Source organism: Panthera uncia, assembly GCF_023721935.1.
Source record: "Panthera uncia isolate 11264 chromosome D3 unlocalized genomic scaffold, Puncia_PCG_1.0 HiC_scaffold_8, whole genome shotgun sequence".
Taxonomy (NCBI): Eukaryota; Metazoa; Chordata; class Mammalia; order Carnivora; family Felidae; genus Panthera; species Panthera uncia.
Window position 1 is genome coordinate 24,752,773 of NW_026057586.1, and position 20,001 is coordinate 24,772,773.

At 49.3% G+C, this 20,001-nt stretch overlaps 1 long non-coding RNA gene across 1 annotated transcript; it reads left to right on the forward strand.

The window, feature by feature from the left end:
• Nucleotides 1-15,692: 15,692 nt before the first annotated feature.
• On the forward strand, nucleotides 15,693-19,603 carry LOC125914283 (uncharacterized). The gene is made up of 3 exons (XR_007455273.1): nucleotides 15,693-15,796; nucleotides 17,055-17,254; nucleotides 19,279-19,603. It is a non-coding gene; the product is annotated as an uncharacterized LOC125914283 (long non-coding RNA).
• Nucleotides 19,604-20,001: the final 398 nt, after the last annotated feature.

The following is a 20,001-nucleotide window of genomic DNA, read 5'->3' on the forward strand; positions in this document are numbered from 1 at the left end:
CCTCCAATAAAAGGAAAGTAAAAACATTCCATGGGCCTTACCACACTGCAAATTCCCCTCCAAAGAGCTCTCCTCGCTGGCTGGCGTTTTATCGTCCTTATCTTCAGAGCACAGCTGCCGTTAACAGAAGCCTCTGCCGTTTTGCTGTACTTTTGGTTAGCAATTATAAGCCTCCAGAAGGACGGTTAGCCTGCCCTGGGCTGCGGAACCGGTAAGCTGGTCTTATCATGCCCCGTTCAACACGCAATGTGCGAGACACCGCTTGCTAGATCCCGTTCAACATATCATTTGCGATCTTGAATCGAAATTGGGCCAGTAGTTGAAAACTTTGACACGTGGCATTAAAGCTTTGAAACTTTGACACGTGGCATTAAAGGCTTTAAGCGTCTATACTGTAGCTCAGTGGTACTCACTAGGGGCAGTTCTGTGCCCCAGGGGATTCTTGGCACTGTCCATAGACATTTTTAGCTACCATAACTCAGGAGGTGCAACTGGCATCCAGTGGGTGGAGCCCAGAGATACCGCTAAACATCCTACAGTGTGCAGAAAGCCTCCCTCCACGAAGAATTTGTCCAACCCGTAGGGCGAATAGTGCTGAGGCTCTAGGTTCTAGAGAATGTTGGAGGAATGAGGGTAAGAGGGGATCTAGGGGGAGTTATTCCAGATTAACCCGAGAAGGCAGAAAGTCCAGACGGCTGCCTTGGGTCCAGACCAAGGGGACAGTTAGAAGCCCAGCTTTTGTTTGCTTCAGTGTTTGTGTAAAGGGGGCGGGGGGTTGTTTATTGTTTATATTCATTCGAAGTCCAGTGCAATGGACTCATTCTCAGGGAGGCCTGTCAGCCCAGAGCAAGCACATTCCTCATGAAGGAAGTAAACCTTGGCTGCATTCTTGCCCAGCCCCACCTGGGCTAATGAGTCATCCAAGTGAAAGTGCCAGGGTTTTCTCAGCGCCCCTGGGCTCCCAGTGAGACTGCACACTGAGGGATCCCCCTTTCCTTCTTCTTTAGTGCTGCTGTCCCCGGGGACAAAGGTGTGATCTCTCAGACTCCACTGGATCCTGGCCCAGCAGGCTGCCCACAAGCCCACTCAGTGGGGGAGGAGGAGTGGCCGATGTCCTAATTCCCCAGCAGTGAAGATCTCCTGTGGAAAACACACGCTTCCTATACCCGGTTTCTAGCCTCACGCCCTTTGTTTCTGACCCAGTTCCCCTACTTTTGACCTACTTCCTGAAGCTGGGAGAGACACAAAGATAGAAAAGGGGCATCAGGTGGGGGGGGGGAGCAGAGGTTGCATTTTGGACTCCTAGGCAAAGAGGCTTCTACGTGGCCAAGGCTTTGCCCATCACCCAGGCGCAAGACCACGTTCTGCTTGAAGCCTGTTGTGAGCAGGGATCCCTTGGGAGACTCCAGGTCTGGCTGCTCCTAGATTCCTCATCAGAACAGACTGGAAGGGTGTCATTCCGGTCAGGGTGGCCAGCTCAGAGGCTACCGCAAAAATTCAGGCAAAAGGAGAAAGTGATTCATGGTGGGACCAATCCGCAAGTGACTGAGCAAATAACACCCGAGGAAGTAGATGGCTGATTGGAAGACGCACTCAGGGATCTCCCCTGTCCTGACTTGGAGAAGTGGTAAAAGCACCTGTCTCCATGGGGTGCTGTCCCCATGCAAACGTTCCAAAACAGTTTTGGGAAAGAAGAGGTGAGGTCAGACAGGGTCCCATGGGACGCTTAGGATGCCATAAAGCGGGCACCAGGTCCACACAAAGTCAGCTTTGAGCTCAAAAGCCAGGACCTGGCTGGAGAGCGGGGAGGAGGTGGCCGCCTCAGGAATCAGACCACCTGGGTTCCACCTGCCGCCCATCATCCCCTGCCGTGTCACCTGCCTGGGTCTCAGGCTCCCGGTCTCTGAAATGGGGGTAATACTAAGACCCGCTGCCCCGGTAGCTACGAGGATCAGAGAAGGCACGTGCAGGGCACGGCCTGGCACGGGTGGTGCCCAAAGAAGGTACCTCATAGATGCTGAATGAGGCCAGGACCGAGGAAGTGTAACTGAACCAACGGTAAGAGTTGATGGCCCACAACAGGAAAATACGGCATGATTCCACTTACACAAACTACCTGGAGGGTCAAATCCATGAGGACAGAAAAGTAGAGCTGTGGTTGCCAGGGGCTGGGGGGAGGGGCACAGGGAGATCGTGCGCGCTGGGGACAGAGCTTCTGTTGCGGAAGAGAAAAAAAAAAAGTTCTGGAGATGGGTGGTGACGATGTTTGCACCACAATGTGAATGTACTTAATGCCACTGAACTGGACACTTAAAGATAGTTCGAATGGTAAATTTTATGTTAGGCATTTTTTTTATCATAATAAAAATCAATTAAAAGCAAAAAAAAAAAAAAGAGAGTAAGCAGGACAGACTGAGGAGGGGAATGGGATGAGAAGAGGTAGTTGAGAAGAAGGTGCTTTAAAAACACTAACGCTCTGTGCAGATAAAATTTATAATTCAGAGCAGGGTCAGGTTCTGACTCTAGAACATCATTGCAAAACTCTGGGGGGTTCCTGGCTCCGCCTACCTGCTGTCTTCCAAACTCAGCTGATCGTTCGTGAGGCTCTGGGCCAATCCCCGTGTCAGGCATGTCAGCAACCCCAGGACCTACGAGCAGCAGCCCTGCCCTCAAGAAGCCACGGTCTTTGCACAGATGAGATAATATAAGGAAGGGGAAAGTGCTTCGGGATCCATAAAGCATCATGGCAACCGTTAATGCAGCTAGGCTCCTGGGAGAGACTTCCATTTCTTCTCTCTCTGTCTGAGGCCTGGGACACGGGGCTCCCTGCGCCAGAGCCCCAGCCCGGCTGGTCTTTCAGGGGCCCTATCTGCAGAACTGGATGGGGGGAGGGTGCCCTCTGCTGCCACACTCTGTGAGCTTAATGCCCCTGCCCCCCCTCCCGACATCGTCAGTGACACTTGTCCTCTCTCTCTGATCCCAGCTGAGCCTCCAGAGAACCCTCCCCGAAGCCCCCTCCAGCCACCCAAACATGCACCTGCCTTCATCCTTCCCTTCAATCCAAAAGCTTCAATGTGCATTTCTATACTGCTCCTGATAACTCGCTCTCTTCTCACATCAAACAGCAGTTGCTGGTGTGGATGGCGATATGGTCACCTGCCTAGGTCACCACTGACCATTTTGAACTCAGGTGGTGACAGGGTACAGGCTGGGTCTCATTCAATGTGCATTTCTGTGCAGCCAGACACAGACACGAATTTCATCACCAGATCAAAGCACCTTCTTTCCTTCCTTCCTCTTTCCTCACTTGACACTCCCCTGCCCCCACGCAAAGCCTCGAAGCTTCACTCTGGCCCTGGAGGCCATGCGAGGGGCTGAGCTGGCCACAGAAGGGGCCCTGGGCACACAGACACCCCAGAACACCAGCCCAGCTGGGTGAAGGGGGAGCAGAAGAAAGGAAGCAAAACATCAGCTCGCCACTCAGGAGGGAGAGGGGGACAAGGTGGAGACTGGAGGGGCCCTGGGAGACATTTCTAGATCCCGCCTCCCTCCCCTGCAGCCTCATTCATTGGCTCACTCTTTCCAGCTCTTGCTTCAGCCCAGGACTGGCTGCCTTTCCCCCTTTCTCAGCTCCCACCATCCACAGCTTCCAGTTGATGTGTCGCCCCCAAAGACGACCACTCTCTCTTGGGAACAGAATGGCTGCACCCCTCAGCTGAGGCTGAGAACTGTGGGAGGGGCGCTTTGGGCACCCCTGTTCCCCAGACACCACTCATCATGTGACACGGCCAGTACCTGAGAGGGAAAGAAGTTGGTGATTCTGTTTGGGTGCGAAGATAGAGCCATCTTTTATGTTCGGAATAAAATTTGAAGTGGGGGGGGGGACCCCCATGAAATTATTTCTGCAACTCTGACCAAAACCTGGGAAGCCCGTTCAGTGAACTGAAAATGTGTCACTAACTTCCTCGGCTGCCTGCCATTGGCTCCGGAAGCCAGGTCCCAGCCTGGTCATGGCAGCTTGACAATTCCACGTGCTTCCTGTCAGGGCCTGCAGGTGAAAGAACCAAGCACCCAGCACCGGCCCCGTCTCCCACTCCGTGAGGCCCCACGGCACCTTTCTGGGTTCTCCTTTCTGGAGTCGAAGCCTCCAGCTGACCCGCCATCGGTGTGGCCTCAGGCCAGTCCAAGCAGAAGCACAAGGGGATCCTGTCTCCTCCGTGTCTTTCCAGAAAGGTCCCAACACCAACACACCCCCTACTCCTCCTCCCTCTCCCTCGTCAGCTCCACCCCTTTCCTATAACATGTACCATCACGAAACACGTGATGTTCCAGACCTTGGCGGCAGCCCTGACCTCAGGCGTGAAGAGGACCAAGGGGGAAAAGGAGGCAGGGAGTGTGTGGCTGGCCCCAGCGCTGCCCCGCATGATCAGGATTGTAGCACGTGTGATAACAGGATATCACATCAAAACATGACACAGCCGGGGCGCCTGGGTGGCGCAGTCGGTTAAGCGTCCGACTTCAGCCAGGTCACGATCTCGCGGTCCGTGAGTTCGAGCCCCGCGTCAGGCTCTGGACTGATGGCTCGGAGCCTGGAGCCTGTTTCCGATTCTGTGTCTCCCTCTCTCTCTGCCCCTCCCCCGTTCATGCTCTGTCTCTCTCTGTCCCAAAAATAAATAAAAAACGTTGAAAAAAAAATTAAAAAAAAAAAAAAAAAAACATGACACAGCCCAGCACCTTTGCAAAGGGCCAGAGTCGCAGCTGTCAGGCCCTACAATTCCCCTGGCAGCTGGGCGCAACAGCCAAGCTTTCCAACCTTGACTTCAGTTCAAAAAGACCCTTGTTAAAATCAAACACAGCAGAATACCAGACTTGAAAATTCCCCGAGCAGACACAAGCAGTTTCGTCACACAGGCAAAGCTTAGTTTAGCTTATTTTGCAAGACAAGGGAGGCTAACTTTATCTAGGTCACTTCTTGCTTCTGCCTCTGAGAATTGTAGGTGAGATTTATATTGTTCTCTAGAATCGATATGAGGCAACCACCAACCAATTCCTTCTTCATTTAAGAAAATTCTAGGGGCACCTGTGTGGCTCAGTCAGTGAAGCATCGGACTCTTGGTTTCAGCTCAGGTCATGATCTCACGGTTTGTGAGTTCAAGCCCCACATCAAGATCTGTGCTGAGAGCGTGAAGCCTGCTTGGGATTCTCTCTCTCCCTCTCTCGCTGCCCCTCCCCTGCCCTCTCTCTCTCTCTCTCTCTCTCAGAAATATATAAATAAACTTAAAAAATTTTTTTTAAAAAGAAAGTTCTAATATTGTAACTCATCACTGTGAAGAAGAACCAGTCCCTGCTTCCACACTATATAAGCTGCTGGATAGCAATACGTCTCTGAGCCTCATTCCATGTTTTGGTTTGAGGGCTCCTGGTTTGCCAACTGTCTTTCTGGTGTGTGCACAATAAACTTCTACCGATTACTATTTCAGTGACTTATTGGTTTTACTTCAGTTTGGGCGGGGAATCTTTTGACACTCTGGAGGGAGCCTATTGAACTAGGACTATGCTTTCAGCCCAGGAGCAGAGGCAGAACAGGGACAGTTGTCCCCATGCCCTTTATACCCACCCAAGGAGTAATGGGATAGAAAAAGCAGAGAATCTAAGGGGAGAAGCTGTCAGGACACCACAAGTGTGCCTCTCAGGCGCAGTGTGCCTTGAGTGCTGGACGGCTGGTCTGAATCTCATTTTCCCTGTCTGCAAAATGACACTAATGAACACCCACAGGTCAACTGTATTAAAAGGGAAAACAAGAAAGTGCTCCTGGTCTTGGTTGGAACCATGGCAATGATTATCCGGTCTCTTGGTTAATCAACATGGTTTTATCACTCTCCTGCTGCATGCCAAGGACGTGCTACACATTGCCTCATATTATCTTCACAAGAACCCTAAGAGGAGGGTATCATTCCCATTTTATGGACAAGGAAATGGAGGCTGGGCTGTGAAGTTAATCATTTGCTCAAAGTTGCTTTGCTAAGTGATCATTCGCTTGCAAGTGTTGGGCTTCCGAAGCCCATGCTCTTTGCACTACAGGACTCTGCCCCCACCCTCTAGGGCAGGAGACGTACACGAGAGATACAACGCATGTGCATGGAACCAGTAGAACGAGGGTAATGATATCGGGTGTACGACTCACGCTGAAGGAGTTTAGCCTCCAGGGGATCAGTGGAGCCAAGGTGCAGGGAAGATTTGTGCAAGAGATGAGAGCTGCCTGGGCCTCACATGGAAGGTGGAAGACACAGGTGGGCAGACAGCAGAAACCGTGGCCCGGTGGCCGTCAAGGCCTGGAGCCTACTGGGGCCAAGAAGAGGGCTGGGCACGGTGAGAAAAGGGCACCTGATTTGGGGCACCTGCAGCATTGGGTGCAGGCCGGGCATCGTCTGGGCGTGGCGGGCATAATGGTTGTGTCTCTAGGATGTCCCTGTCACCACAGGACTCCCAGTCCAGTGGGGGATTCAGGCAAATAGAGAAGCCACGGGTACACAGACAGCCATGTACTCTGAAACACAGAGGAGACGCACCTCACCCAGCTGGGAACACACATCAAGAGGCTTCCAGGAGTCAGGCTGAGGCAGAAGGGAGGCAGGGCAGGAAAATGGGTTTCCAAGAGCCGCCATAACACATTACCACAAACGTGGTGAATTAAAGCAACAGGAATGTGTCCCCTCACAGTTATGCCAGCTAGAAATCCAAACTCAAGGTGTCACAAGGTGTCACCAAGGCCATACTCCCTCTGCAGGCTCGAAGGGAGAATCTGCTCTCACTTCTTCCTAGCTTCCGGTGGCTCCAACAATCCTGGGCGTCCGTCGCTGTGTCACCCAATCGCTGCCTCTCTCTTCACATGGACTTCGTGTTTATGTGCCTCTCTGTGTCTTCTCTTCTCATAAGGACCCTTGTCCCTGGATTTAGGGCCCACCCCTTGCAGAATGAACTCATCTCCATCTTTAATTATACCTGCAAGGATCTTACCTCCAAAGAAAGTCCCCATTCTGAGGTTTCAGGTAGACGTGAATCTGGGGGCTCACTCTTCAACCCACTGCAGAAAGACAGGATGGAAGTGGAGGGAGACAAGGTCACAGCCACGGGCTAGGGGACGCACACAGACTCTGGACTTCATCCAGGGACATTGGTGACAGGTGGATGTGTTTAGGCCAAAAAGTTATAGGACAGAATTTAAGCTTTAGAAAGATACGCTGGCTGCAAGGTGGAGAGCAGACTGGGTTCAGGCAAAATTAAATGCACAAGAACCAATTAGAACAGTATGGCAGCAACACAACGAGAAGTCTCTCTGACATTTAATCGCTCTTTGGGGACAGAACTGACAAGCTTCGGTGGTGATTTGGAAGTAGGAGGAAGGAAAGGAATCACATTTTGTTCTCGAGTTTCTGACTCAGGCAACTGAAAGGAGGAGAGGGAACATGGGAGGAGGGACAAGCATGGGGAGGCAGGAGAGGGCAGGTCCGGTGGGGATTCGGGGAAGACTCTGGACTCAGTGCAGTAGACTTTAGCTCAGGGGACCTGTCAGGGCTGGAGAGAGAGAGCCCATGGATGGGCCTGGTGCCATGAGGCGTGAGCCTTGTACAGCGTGAGGGGACAGGAAGGCTCAGAACAAGATTGGAGGGGCACCACCATTCAGGGCTCGGGCAGACAAAGCACTTCCCACAAAGACTGAGAAGGAAGGGAGAGAGCCTAGGAGAGCGGGCGACAGGGAAGTCACCCAAATTTGAAATTTGACAGTGCCCAGATCTTTCCCTGCCCTGCCCCCTGTCCTTGCTTCCCCTCCAGTTCCCTTTCTACTTCGCCACCGCAGTGAAAGCACTTTACCTTTCTCGGGGTGATGGGAGGACAGCCTCACAGGACAGAGTGTTCAGCCCCTTATTTATTTACTCAAGCATGTTCTGTGCTTTTGTTTTCTAATCACAGCCTGCACTGGACAAACCTGGGTTCCCCTCTGTCACTTTCCTCCTTTTTTTTTTTTTTTTTTAAATTTTTTTTTCAACATTTTTTATTTATTTTTGGGACAGAGAGAGACAGAGCATGAACGGGGGAGGGGCAGAGAGAGAGGGAGACACAGAATCGGAAACAGGCTCCAGGCTCCGAGCCATCAGCCCAGAGCCTGATGCGGGGCTCGAACTCACGGACCGCGAGATCGTGACCTGGCTGAAGTCGGACGCTTAACCGACTGCGCCACCCAGGTGCCCCTGTCACTTTCCTCCTTTAAGCTCCAGCCCCAGGCTCCTGGGTTATCTGGAACCTTCCGCTGTGTCATTCCTGGCAAAGAGCCCACACCTTGCAGCTGCTCTCCACAGTAAGGCAGCTATTAGCCCCAGGTGGCTATTAACCAGAGGAGGTCCAAATAGAGCTGGTCGAAATTGATTAAAATACACACACTTTCACAGACTCAGTATGAAAAAAAAATGTGCTATCCTGGGAATGATTTTATGTTGATTACCCCAAAATTATATTTTAAACATACTGGGCTGGGGTGCCTGGATGGGCTCAGTCGGTCGAGCCTCGGACTTCGGCTTAGGCCACGATCTCACCATCACTGAGTTGGAGCCCCATGTCAGGCTCTGTGCTGACAGCTCAGAGCCTGGAGCCTGCTTTGGATTCTGTGTCTCCCTCTCTCTCTGCCCCTCCTCCACTCATGCTCTGTCTCTCTCTCTCTCTCTCTCTCTCTCTCAAAAATAAACATTAATTAATTAATTAATTGGGTTAATTTAAACAGTTTTTAAATTAATGTCACCTGTTTCTTTGTGCTTTTTTTTAAAAAAGAAACTATGGTTCTTTTTTTTTTTTTTAAGTTTATTTATGTATTTTGAGAGAGAGAGAAAGAGCATAAGTGGGGGAGGTGCAGGGAGAGGGAGACAGAGAATCCCAAGCAGGTTCCTCCCTGTCAGCACAGAGCCCCACACGGAGCTCAATCTCACAAACTGTGAGATCATGACGTCAGGCGAGATCAGTTGGACACTTAACCGACTGAACCACCCAGGCACCCCCGTGCTTTTTTTTTTTTTTTAATGTGGTCACTAGAAAACCTAAAAGTACATATATGGCTTGCATTGCATTTCTATTGGACACTGCTGCCTTAGAGATCTTATCTGATGTCAAAACTTACTTGAGGGGCGCCTGGGTGGTTCAGTTGGTTAAGCGGCCGACTTCGGCTCAGGTCATGATCTCTCGGTCTGTGAGTTCGAGCCCCGCGTTGGCCTCTGTGCTGACAGCTCAGAGCCTGGAGCCTGTTTCGGATTCTGTGTCTCCCTCTCTCTGACCCTCCCCCGTTCATGCTCTGTCTCTCCTTGTCTCAAAAATAAATAAACGTTAAAAAAAAATTTAATAAAAAAACCCAAAACTTACTTGAAACACAGAACACTTTTCCATTTCCCAGAGTCCTGCTGGCACAGTCATGGGAAGGGAGAAAGGCGTGTCCAATGTTGCATCTGTGTTTCACATTTTCATTGTATTTCTTTTTTTTTTTTAATTTTTTAAATGTTTTTATTTATTTTTGAGACAGAGCACGAGCAGAGGAGGGGCAGAGAGAGAGGAAGACGCAGAATCCCAAGCAGGCTCCAGGCTCTGGGCTGTCAGCACAGAGCCTGACGTGGGGCTCAAACTCATCAACTGTGAGATCATGAGCTAAGCCGAAGTTGGACACTTAACCGACTGAGCCACCCAGGTACCCCTCGTTGTATTTCTTATAACTCATAAGAATACTTCTTTCTTGGGGCGCCTGGGTGGCTCAGTGGTTGAGCGTCTGACCTCAGCTCAGGTCACGATCTCTGATTTGTGAATTCAAGCCCCGCGTCAGGCTCTGTGCTGACAGTTCGGATTCTGTGTCTCCCTCTCTCTCTGCTCCTCCCCTACTCGCACTCTGTCTCTCTCTCAAAAATAAATACACATTAAAAAAAGTTTATAAAAAAAAATACTTCTTTCTCCCCCAGATTTTTAGATGACAAAACCTGAGGCCAAGTTTAACTAATGTCCGTTCAACTCCTAAGGCCATAATTTTCCCAATACACAATGTTGTCAAGTCTAATGGTTGATAATAGTCTTTAAAGTACCTCCTCAGATAGTAATAATCCCTTTATGCACATAAAGCATCTCATATCATTTACATCATCCCATTGGCTCCAGAAGAAAACCTTACAACCTTCAATATAAAATACATTTATTTTTAAGTTTTGTTTATACACGGCAGAAAATTAAAAGGTACAAAGATATGTGGAGAAAAGTCAGCCTCCCACCCACCCATGACTTCCTCCCTCCTACCACCCTCCGTCCACACCCATCTCCTTCCCCGACCCCTGCCAACAACATGCTCTGTATATTCAGCCACGGATGTTGATGCACAAATCCAACGAGGTATGTGGGTGGATATATAGCCATTTTTTTCTTAGACTCAAATGGTAGCAGGTTATACCCACATTCCACATTACTCTGTACTTAGCACCTTATCTTGGATACCCTTCCATATCAGTGTATACGGTCTGCCTCTAACATACGTCATATTTAGGGGTGCCTGGGTGGCTCAGTCAGTTAAGCGTTCAGTTTGGCTCAGGTCATAATCTCCAAGTTCGTGGGTTCAAGCCCCACATCGGGCTCTGCTTTCAGCTCAGAGCCTGGAGCCTGCTTCGGATTCTGTATCTCCCTCTCCCTCTCTGCCCCTCTCCCTCTTGCGCTCTGTCTCTCTCTCTCTCTCAAAAATAAATAAACGTTAAAAAAAAAAAAGTTAACTGGTATGTCATATTTAAAGGAAAAGAATTTTATAAATCACAAAATACAGTAAAACCTTGGACGGCAAGTAAGTTGGTGTGCGATGAGCAAACATTTCTAGTAAATTTTAACTTGATAAATGAGCAATGGCTTGCCATACGAGTGGTACCTGATGCCAAACAGCACGTGTTCACAAGTGAGCCAGTGGTTCTTGAACTTCTCTTTGATATACAGGCGCTTTGGATTACAAGCATGTTGCTGGAATGACTTATGCTCACAAACCAAGGTTTTATTGTATATTCAAATTAGGAAACGAAGTTTGGAGAGTCATTGGTTCTTTGACAGCGACTGTGAGAGAATGAAGATAGGACTCAGGCCACCCGACCCCTGACCATAACCTGCTTCTTCTCCTTGAGGCTCCCAGGGTCCCTATCTGTAACATAGTGGAAATAATTCCTGGCCCACCTACTGTGAGCCTGACATGCAGACCAAACAAGCTGTCGAAATCTGGAAAGTGTGATCCAAGCAAGAAATGCTGTCATTATTATGATTGTAACTTTTTTATCTGAGTCACCCCTAGGTAGAATCTTGAGTAACCCCGGGGAGAATAGGTCTATCTGAACAGGGGACTCCCCCTTGAATCACAGCCCAAGGAAATTATCCACTGAACCCATTGTATCGTCCCCCACCCAGTGTTGCTCTAGCCCAAGACAGATCCTGGCTGTCCTTCCCAAAAAGTTTGCAACGTTCTGAGGGACTCAGGTGTGACCGTCCAGCCCCTTGTCTTATGGGGGATAGGTGGCCACCGTTCTTGGGCCCTGAGAACAGGCCTCCCCTGAGGGAGACTCTATTCACAGGACCAAGACAGAAACACAGACAGACGTAGACCTGGAAATCTGGAGCCAGGTGAATGGAAAACTGTCCTCCGCTCAGGAGTGGCTGGTTGTTTATGTATGGGCAGCCACAGCCTGACGTTTTCCAGGCCCAGGCCCAGCACAGGGAGCTGAGCGGCCTCACAACCACAACTTTGGCCTCCACGCAGGGAGCAATGTAAACGGGATTAATCACAGCAAAATTAGCCAAGCCAAGGGGTCTGGCTTGTGCTATCGGGTGAGCAACTGACTGGTTAAAGAAACGCAACCTTATTTCCCTTGGTGGTCATGCCCACAGCCTTGGTGTCTGGGACTTGCTTCTTGCTTCTTCCTGGGTCTCCCCTGGCTCAGGGTTTGAGGAGAAAGAAAAGGGAAAAGTAAATCTCCAGGGAAGAAAAAAGCAAACCCAGACTTACCCAGGCGAAACCCAGGCCACTGGCCACCTAGCCTAGATACAGTCCACATGTCCTCCTAGCTTTTCTAAGATGGTCCCAAGGTGCCCAGACTTGCAGGGGAACTGTTTCTGTTGTGTGAGTGTGAGGACCAAGCTTCCAGGAGCTCCCTAGAGCCTAGGAGAAGTGCCCACAAAGCACAGGGCTTCCAGAAAGTGTGCCTTCCTTTACCTTGGCAAATATCCACATTGCCTTCACCCAGGGAGGTGGAAGGCAAATCCACCCATCCTGTTATAGAAAAGGTGTGGGGAGAGTGAAAAGACACCTCCTACAGAAGACATGAATAGACACTTCTCCAAAGAAGACATCCAGATGGCTAATAGACACATGAAAGAGATGCTTAACATCATTCATCATCAGGGAAATACAAATCAAAACCACAATGAGATACCACCTTCCACCTGTCAGAATGCCTAACATTAACGACTCAGGCAACAACAGATGTTGGCGAGGATGCGGAGAAAGAGGATCTCTTTGGCATTGTTGGTGGGGATGCAAGCTGGTGCAGCCACTCTGGAAAACAGTATGGAGGTTCCTCAAAAACTAAAAATAGAACTACCCTACGACCCGAAAATTGCACTAGTAGGTATTTATCCATGAGATACAGGTGTGCTGTTTTGAAGGGACACATGCACCCCCATGTTTATAGCAGCACTATCAACAACAGCCAAAGTATGGAAAGAGCCCAAATGTCCATCGGTGGATGAATAGATGAAGAAGAAGTGGTAGGGAGATAGATAGATAGATTTATATAGAGAGATAGATATAGATATAGATATAGATATAGATATAGATATAGATATAGATATATAATGGAATATCACTTGGCCATCAAAAAGAATGAAATCTTGCCATTTGCAACAACGTAGATGGAACTAGAGAGTATTATGCTAAGTGAAACAGACATTCTCCCTGATCCATGCTGCCCGGCCATGGCTGAGACAGTCGTGTTTCTCAAACTGCCAAAACCCCGTTGTTCCATTTCTACCTGCACTGTCTACAGAAAGCAGAGGAAATGTTACCAGGGCCTGGGGTGAGGGGCGGATGGAGGGTTATTATTCAAAGGTGTACAATTTCTGTTTGGGATAATGACAAAGTTCTGGAAATTGATGGTAGGGATAGTTGCACAGTATTGCAAATGTACTTAATGCCACTAGATTATACACTTAAAAATGGCTAAAAAGGTAAATTTTATGTTATGTATAAATATATGGCATATGTTTTACCAAAATAAAAAGATTAAAATTTAAAACCATACCATAAAACTGACCCATGGCCCAAAGGTGATCTGAAAGACGCAGAGCGGTAGATCCAGAGAGTCGGCACCTGTTGGGTGGGGGCATTGCCACTGTGAGACATATGGACTAGTGACTCATGGCGGGAGTGGCCTGGGGCCTTTATCCAACCCAGTAGGGGATCACATAGTGGCCAAAGAAATATTTGGATTGAATTGTCTCACAGTCCAGTAGGCTGAGGAGATGAAATCAACATTAAACTGTGTTATTAGTCATGGTTCTCCAGAGAAACAGAACCAGTAGGATGTATACGAGAGAGAGAGAGAGAGAGAGAGAGAAGATTTATTGTAAGAATTGGCTCACATAATTATGGAGGCCAAGAAGTCCCAGGATCTGCTGTCAGTAAGCCAGAGAACCAGCAAAGCTGATGGTGTAATGCAGCTCAAGGCTAAAGGCCTGAGGATCGGGGTAGATGGTCTAAGTCCCAGGCTGAGTCCGAAGGCCTGAGAAGCAGGAACACTGGTGTCTGAGGGCAGGAAAAGATGGACATCTCAGTTCAGGCAGAGTGAATTTCCCTCCCCTGATCTTTTCGTTCTTTTCAAGCCCTCAGTACATTGGGTGATTCCTACCCAATATTGGTGAGAGTCTCCATTTTCCTCAGCCTACCGATTGAAATGCAACCCTCATCTGGAGGCATCCTCACAGGCACACTCAGAAATAATGTTTTACCAGCTCTCTGGTCATCCTTTAGCCCAGTCAAGTTGACCCATAAAATGAACTGAAACAAGCTGTTTTAGAAATTAAGAACTATGCCATTGCTTGCAGACCAAAGTTGGTGAACCGGGTCTTCCCAGTTATGAGAGATCTAGAGGTGGTTACTATGGGTGAGGTGGGGTTCAAGCGCACCTTGAGAACAACGGGAAGGGCTTGGGGCAACAAAGAGAAGGACTGGAGAACAGAAAGAGCAAACACGTGACAGCCCAGGTGAGCAGGGAGTGGGTGGCAGGGACGGTGAAGAAATGGCCTTGGCGGAAAGAGTGTCCAAATTAGGGAGCAGGAAGGAAGCCACTTTGAATGTCTCTCTCCCTCAGTATCAAAACACATCTGTCACTGAACACCTCCATGTCCCAGCTTCTGGGCCGTGTGCTGCCGAGTGCAGAGAGAAGTGAATTGCAAGACCTGTGCCTTCTTGAGCTTCGAACTTAGATGATGTATGTACATGGAGTTACACGCTCAAGGCAGAGTGCCAAATCAGTGACATGGGTCATCGAGGCATACTTACTTATCAACCCGGTCCTATTCAGCTTCTTCGTACCATGCTATACTCTAGGGATATGGAGACAGGTAATACAAAGCGCCATTCTGGAGAAATGCAGATAAATCACTCCCAGTTGAGGGAGATCTTCCAGAACTGGACCTGCATGGGCCAGTAGACTTTGATGAGTATCTAAGGAGGAAGTAGGTATTCCGCACCTATGGTGCAATGGACACAGGGACAATGGCCTGTGAAACGTCCCAGAGGAGGTGGAGGTGAGGTGGGCAGAGTGGGTCGGTCTGAGAATATCTGAGGTGAGAGCAAAGAGACAGATAGTTGGAAGGTTGGAAGGACAGGAGAGGTTGGAAGCTGACGATAAAGTGTTCTGGGTGGCGTTCCAAAGACCTCTGGGCTTCAGACTCTGAGCGCCTGGTGCTACCGAGGACCCCTGATGTGGGGTGGGGTCCTGAACGTGTGCGATGCGCAAAACCTCCCTCTGCTTTCAAAGTGAGTGGCCAATGGACCCAAGTGGAGCTCGGTGTTTTCATGTGGGGAACGTGGCCCAGTAAAGATGATTTGTGGTGCCGACCTCTGAGTAACTCCCCTCCCAGGCTCCTGCCAGCTGTAGGCAGTCACCAGAGCCTGGAGGGGCCCACATGTTCTCGAACAGCTCTGGATTTCCCTGTTTCTTCCAGTCAGACTGGAAGAGACAACAGAGCGTCCCTGTCACATCAACCTCTGTTCCACATTGCTAGCTGAAAGGGGAGGATAAGGAATTCCCGAGGCCCACAGCAGAGCCTAAGCTCACTTCCTGAGTCCCAAGAATGCTTCGATGGAGTCAGGGCCAGCCAGGCCTCGCTGACCACAAACTTAGCTATAGGATACACAGAATGTTTCTTCAGGTGCCTGAGGCAGGTCTGTGTGCGGGCACGCACGGGGCTCCTGGGTCCAGGGTGTTGGATAACCCACATCTGATGTCCCAGCCCAACAAGCAGCCAAGGGATTGTGACAGGCTTTACCTCTGAGGGTGCTGACAAACAAGTCTCCTTGTGAGGTCATTGTCCCCAGGAGCCTTGATGTCATGAACACATTGTACCATATGCTCCCTCTTCTCACGGACAGTACAACTGAAACCAAACACCCAAGCAGTGTAGATTTTAAGCGACGAGGCTACGCTTTCACCAACACCCAGGTTCCCAGTGGATGTGTGTTGACTAAAAGGTAAAGCGGTCACAAAAAGACCAACCCACGGCGCTGTAGTGAGTTGGAACTTGTCTGTCCCTTTTCCTCAGGATGGTGGGCATGGCGGTGGAGGCAGTGGGATTGATGGGGAAAGAGAGGGGGGTAGAGATTTGCTGCATCAGAATCTCCGGGGAGTTGGAAACCAGGCACGAATATTTCCTAAAGTACCCCAGATGAGGTCAAAGACTGAGAAACCAGTGTCCCCCAAGAGAGACCCTTGCCCCAAGCGGAATCACGTGCCGGGAATAAACCAGCCCACCACGTCTGGAGAATCCCCCGCCAGATCTCCATGGTCACCCAGATCCTTGCCTCAACCTACGGGCCACATTACAGGCGGGGCTCGAACACCCCTGCTGCCGCTGATAGCTGCTCCCCTAGGAATTTCATCCAGTCCCAGTTCAGAAGAACACAGGATCACCACCTTCCAGACCCCACCATCGCCCACACTGCACATTCAGAGACCCTTCCCCCCTACCCTGGAAGAGGTACAAAGAGTTTGGGAATTTTTTATTTATTTATTTATTTATTTATTTATTTATTTATTTTTTGTCCCCACAAGCAAGCGGGGGTCCGGATATGGGCAAAATACGAGCAAACTTGGTGTGTGACTTCTGGACGCTGGGATGAACAGTCAGGCCAGACTGCTGCCCTGCCAGGGTACCAAGCGAGCACTTAGATTCTTTAAATGCAAATTTCCCCTGGGGCAGCCCTGGCTTCCTCCTACAGGGACAGCAGCCACCCTGGGAGGAGAGATGAGATTTAAATTGGTAATAAAGCACTGTACCAAATTGGACTTTGACCTCGTTCAGAATTCCACTGGCCCACGTTCCCTGACCTGCCACCCACCCCCTTTCTGCCCAATTGTTCCCTTGAGTAGCTGTCTAAGGCAGTCGGGCAGGCTGTCACCGGCCTCTGCTTCTCTGGCTGCCTTCCACCTGGCGGGCTTGGAAAGGCTTGGAAATCAAACAGCTCTGCCTTTCCAGCCTTTCTTGCTACCTCTGAGCCTGGAATGAGGCACGAGTGGTCTGGCTGAGGCCTCCGGCCCCGGCTGGGCCTGCTTGTGGGGCATGGGAAGAAGCGAGGACGGCCCCAGCAGGCGACTGTCACACATTCTTGGTTACCAGAGCGATTCCCAGACAAGGCCTGGAATGGCCCGAGTGGGCCCATTCACCTGCTACGTCCATGGAAGCAGCATAGAACCCTCATTTAGTTTTTTCTGCTCCCTCCACTGCCCCAGAACACCTTCCGCTTCCTGCAAAACACCAACTTTCTTCTGCCTTGTGTCCTTCGCCCGGAAGGTCTCCCACATTCTCTTCCGTGTGTGTAAATTCTGCTCTTCCTTCCACGGCCTGGGAAACCACTTCGCACCACAGAGCCTACACCGCCCTGCAGTCCTGGCGCCCTTCTCTGACCTCCTCAATTCAAGATTCGAATCCAGTATGTGAGGCACCTAGTCACATGCTGATTTGCCTTGTTGTCTGTTTTAAGCCTCATTGTCCCAGTGCGATGGTAAATTCCCCGGGAGCGTGTATTACCTGGAATTGGACCTGGTAGTTCTCCTGAGAAGGAGTAAATCAAAGGACAAATGAATGAGGAAATGGATTGCTTTGGTCAGAGCAATGTTTTCTTTAGACACCCAGAATTCTCCCCAACAAAAGAGCTGTTCTTTCCATTGTCTAAGCCACCGGTGGAAACAGTTGCCAATGCCTCATATAGCACAGGAAGCCAGGCGTGTTTCACCGGGAGTCAGTTACCCAGAACAGCTGGACCTCCATCAGCGTGCAGGGCACTAGTGAGTCCTGGGAACCTATTTCCTGCCCTCCTTGATCTAATCGGGGTGATAGAATGCGCTCACATGAAGACGTGGCTTCCGGTTGTGCCCATGTATATAAGGTCTTGGAGAGGGACTCAGGCTAGGCTGTCCTAATCAGAGAGCATGTAGAGGATATAGAAAGTGGGGCTGTTGAGTGGAGGCAGAGAGGAGGCAAAGTCTAAGGCGGGGGGGGTGGGGGGTGGGGGTGGGGGTTGCGGCACAGGGAAGAGCACCCCCTCCTCCGCCTTAAAAAAAATAAACTTAAATAAACAAAGGAAAAGAGTCCAAATACACACGTGTGTGTGCAGGGAAACTTCCTTTCCCATTCTAGCCGGAGACACAGACATCAAGAAAGCAATCAATTAACTAATAATTCTGTAATTATTAATTAGTTAAACAAGTTATTAAATATTTTTATGATTTTTAATGAATGATTGAATCATAATTGTTATTAAACAATTAAATAATAATTGTTCATGGTTAGTCACTAACCGTGATTACCTGGGGGGAGGAAGGGGTTGTATGAGAATGTCTTTTATTATGAGGAGGGTGGGTTAAACTCCTAGAACATCTGATAACTACATATTCTTGAGAGCACACACCCACACATATTATAGTGTTGAGGCCAAGAAACAGTGGAAAAGCACAGTCAGAGAGGGAACAGAAAGGGGGCTGATATGGAAGTACATGTTCCATCTCCAATCAGTCTACACCGAGTTAAGACTATGGTTCCCACACCGGGCCCTGCGGCAGAATCGCCTGGCAAGGTCAGTGAACATGCAGGTTCTTGGCCCCACTGCTGTCCTGCCAAGTCAAACCCACATGGGGTGGGGAAATTTGGGGGTGTGTGTGTGTGTGTGTGTGTGTGTGTTCAATGAGGTCCCCTGGGATTCTAATGCCACATGCCTCAACCCTGAGTTTGGAATTGTTTGATTGGTGAGCAAATTCCACGCAAATTGGTGATGCTCTCACTCAAGGCCACAGGCAGCCCTCCAAGGACAGACCCTGAACCCAGAACGTGGAATGGGCAGGCCAGGTCGACTCCCAGGGAAGCACTGCACAGCCTGAGCATGTGCTCACCTTAGGTTGGTTGGGCTTCCATTACTCCGCAGAACCTCTTTTCTAGCACTTCGTGGTTTTCTTTGACAAAATCAACTATAGCTGAACGACTTTAAACTGCACAGGCACACATATTGGTGGTGGGTCTTTTTCAGTAAATACGGCATAGTGCTACAAATGTATTTTCTCTTTCTCATGGTTTTCTTAACATTTTCTTTCCCCTAGCTTACTTTATCTTGAGAATACAGTATATGATATATTTAATGTATAAAATATGGGTGAATCTACTGTGCATGCTATTGGTAAGGCTTCTGATCAACAGTAGGCTATTACCAGTTAAGTTTTGGGGGAGTCAAAAGTTAGGTATGAAGTTTTGACTGAGCTATGGGTCAGTGCCCCTAACCCCTCTGTTGTTCAAGGGTCAGCTATATTACAAATATTTGATGATAGAAACTTGAATGTTGACTTCCTTCCTGTTTAACATACTTGTCAACCAATCTTACCTATCAGAGGTAAGTGGAAACTTATCAGCCCCTGGCTCATTCAAGACAAGCCTGGGGTCACTAAACCATTATCTTATTTACTTTAGAGTTTCTGTTTGCCTGATCTGTTTTACCTTCCACTGCAAAGTGATCTGGAAAGTCGGGATTAGACCACTACCCCTGAGAGAAACGGCTTGGGCAGATGAGACAGTGCCTCTGTTTCTTTGGGCTTTGTTTGCTCCTAAGGTAAGTATAAGGTCACAGAAGAAAGAACACTCCTTCCACGTTGATGGTGCCGAACCCTTGTAATTTACCGGTGATGTCTTACTCACTCATGAACTATCCTGGGTCTGAGTCACACACAGTGGGGCCGTTAAGAGGAGGGGAAAAAAAAAAATTCTTGAAATAAATGAGTTACCTTCTGGCCAGTGAGGCAAGACAACAGAAGCACTCACTCTCCCCACACAATGGGTACTGACAGCTGGTGGGGATTGGTGGAAAAGGTTGTAAAGTTGGGGAATATGGAAACAACGCCTAAGGCTGTCCCGAGGGTGTGTAGTCGAATAGGACACTGTACTGGATCCCCAAAGGGCTACATGCAAGTGGAAAGAGGGAACTAGAAAAATATCTGCCCACAAAGCAAGTAAGATTACTTGTCTCAATCCTTGTCACTGGGTCCAAGGAAAATCATCTCCCCTGGGAAATGAAGGAAGGAGGCAGGGAAGAAAGAGACAAGAACACTGACACCTATGGAGTGTCGTTTATGTGACATCTGTTATATGATAGGCACTCATATCTTATTAGCATAGTCAGTCCCACAAATTGTCACC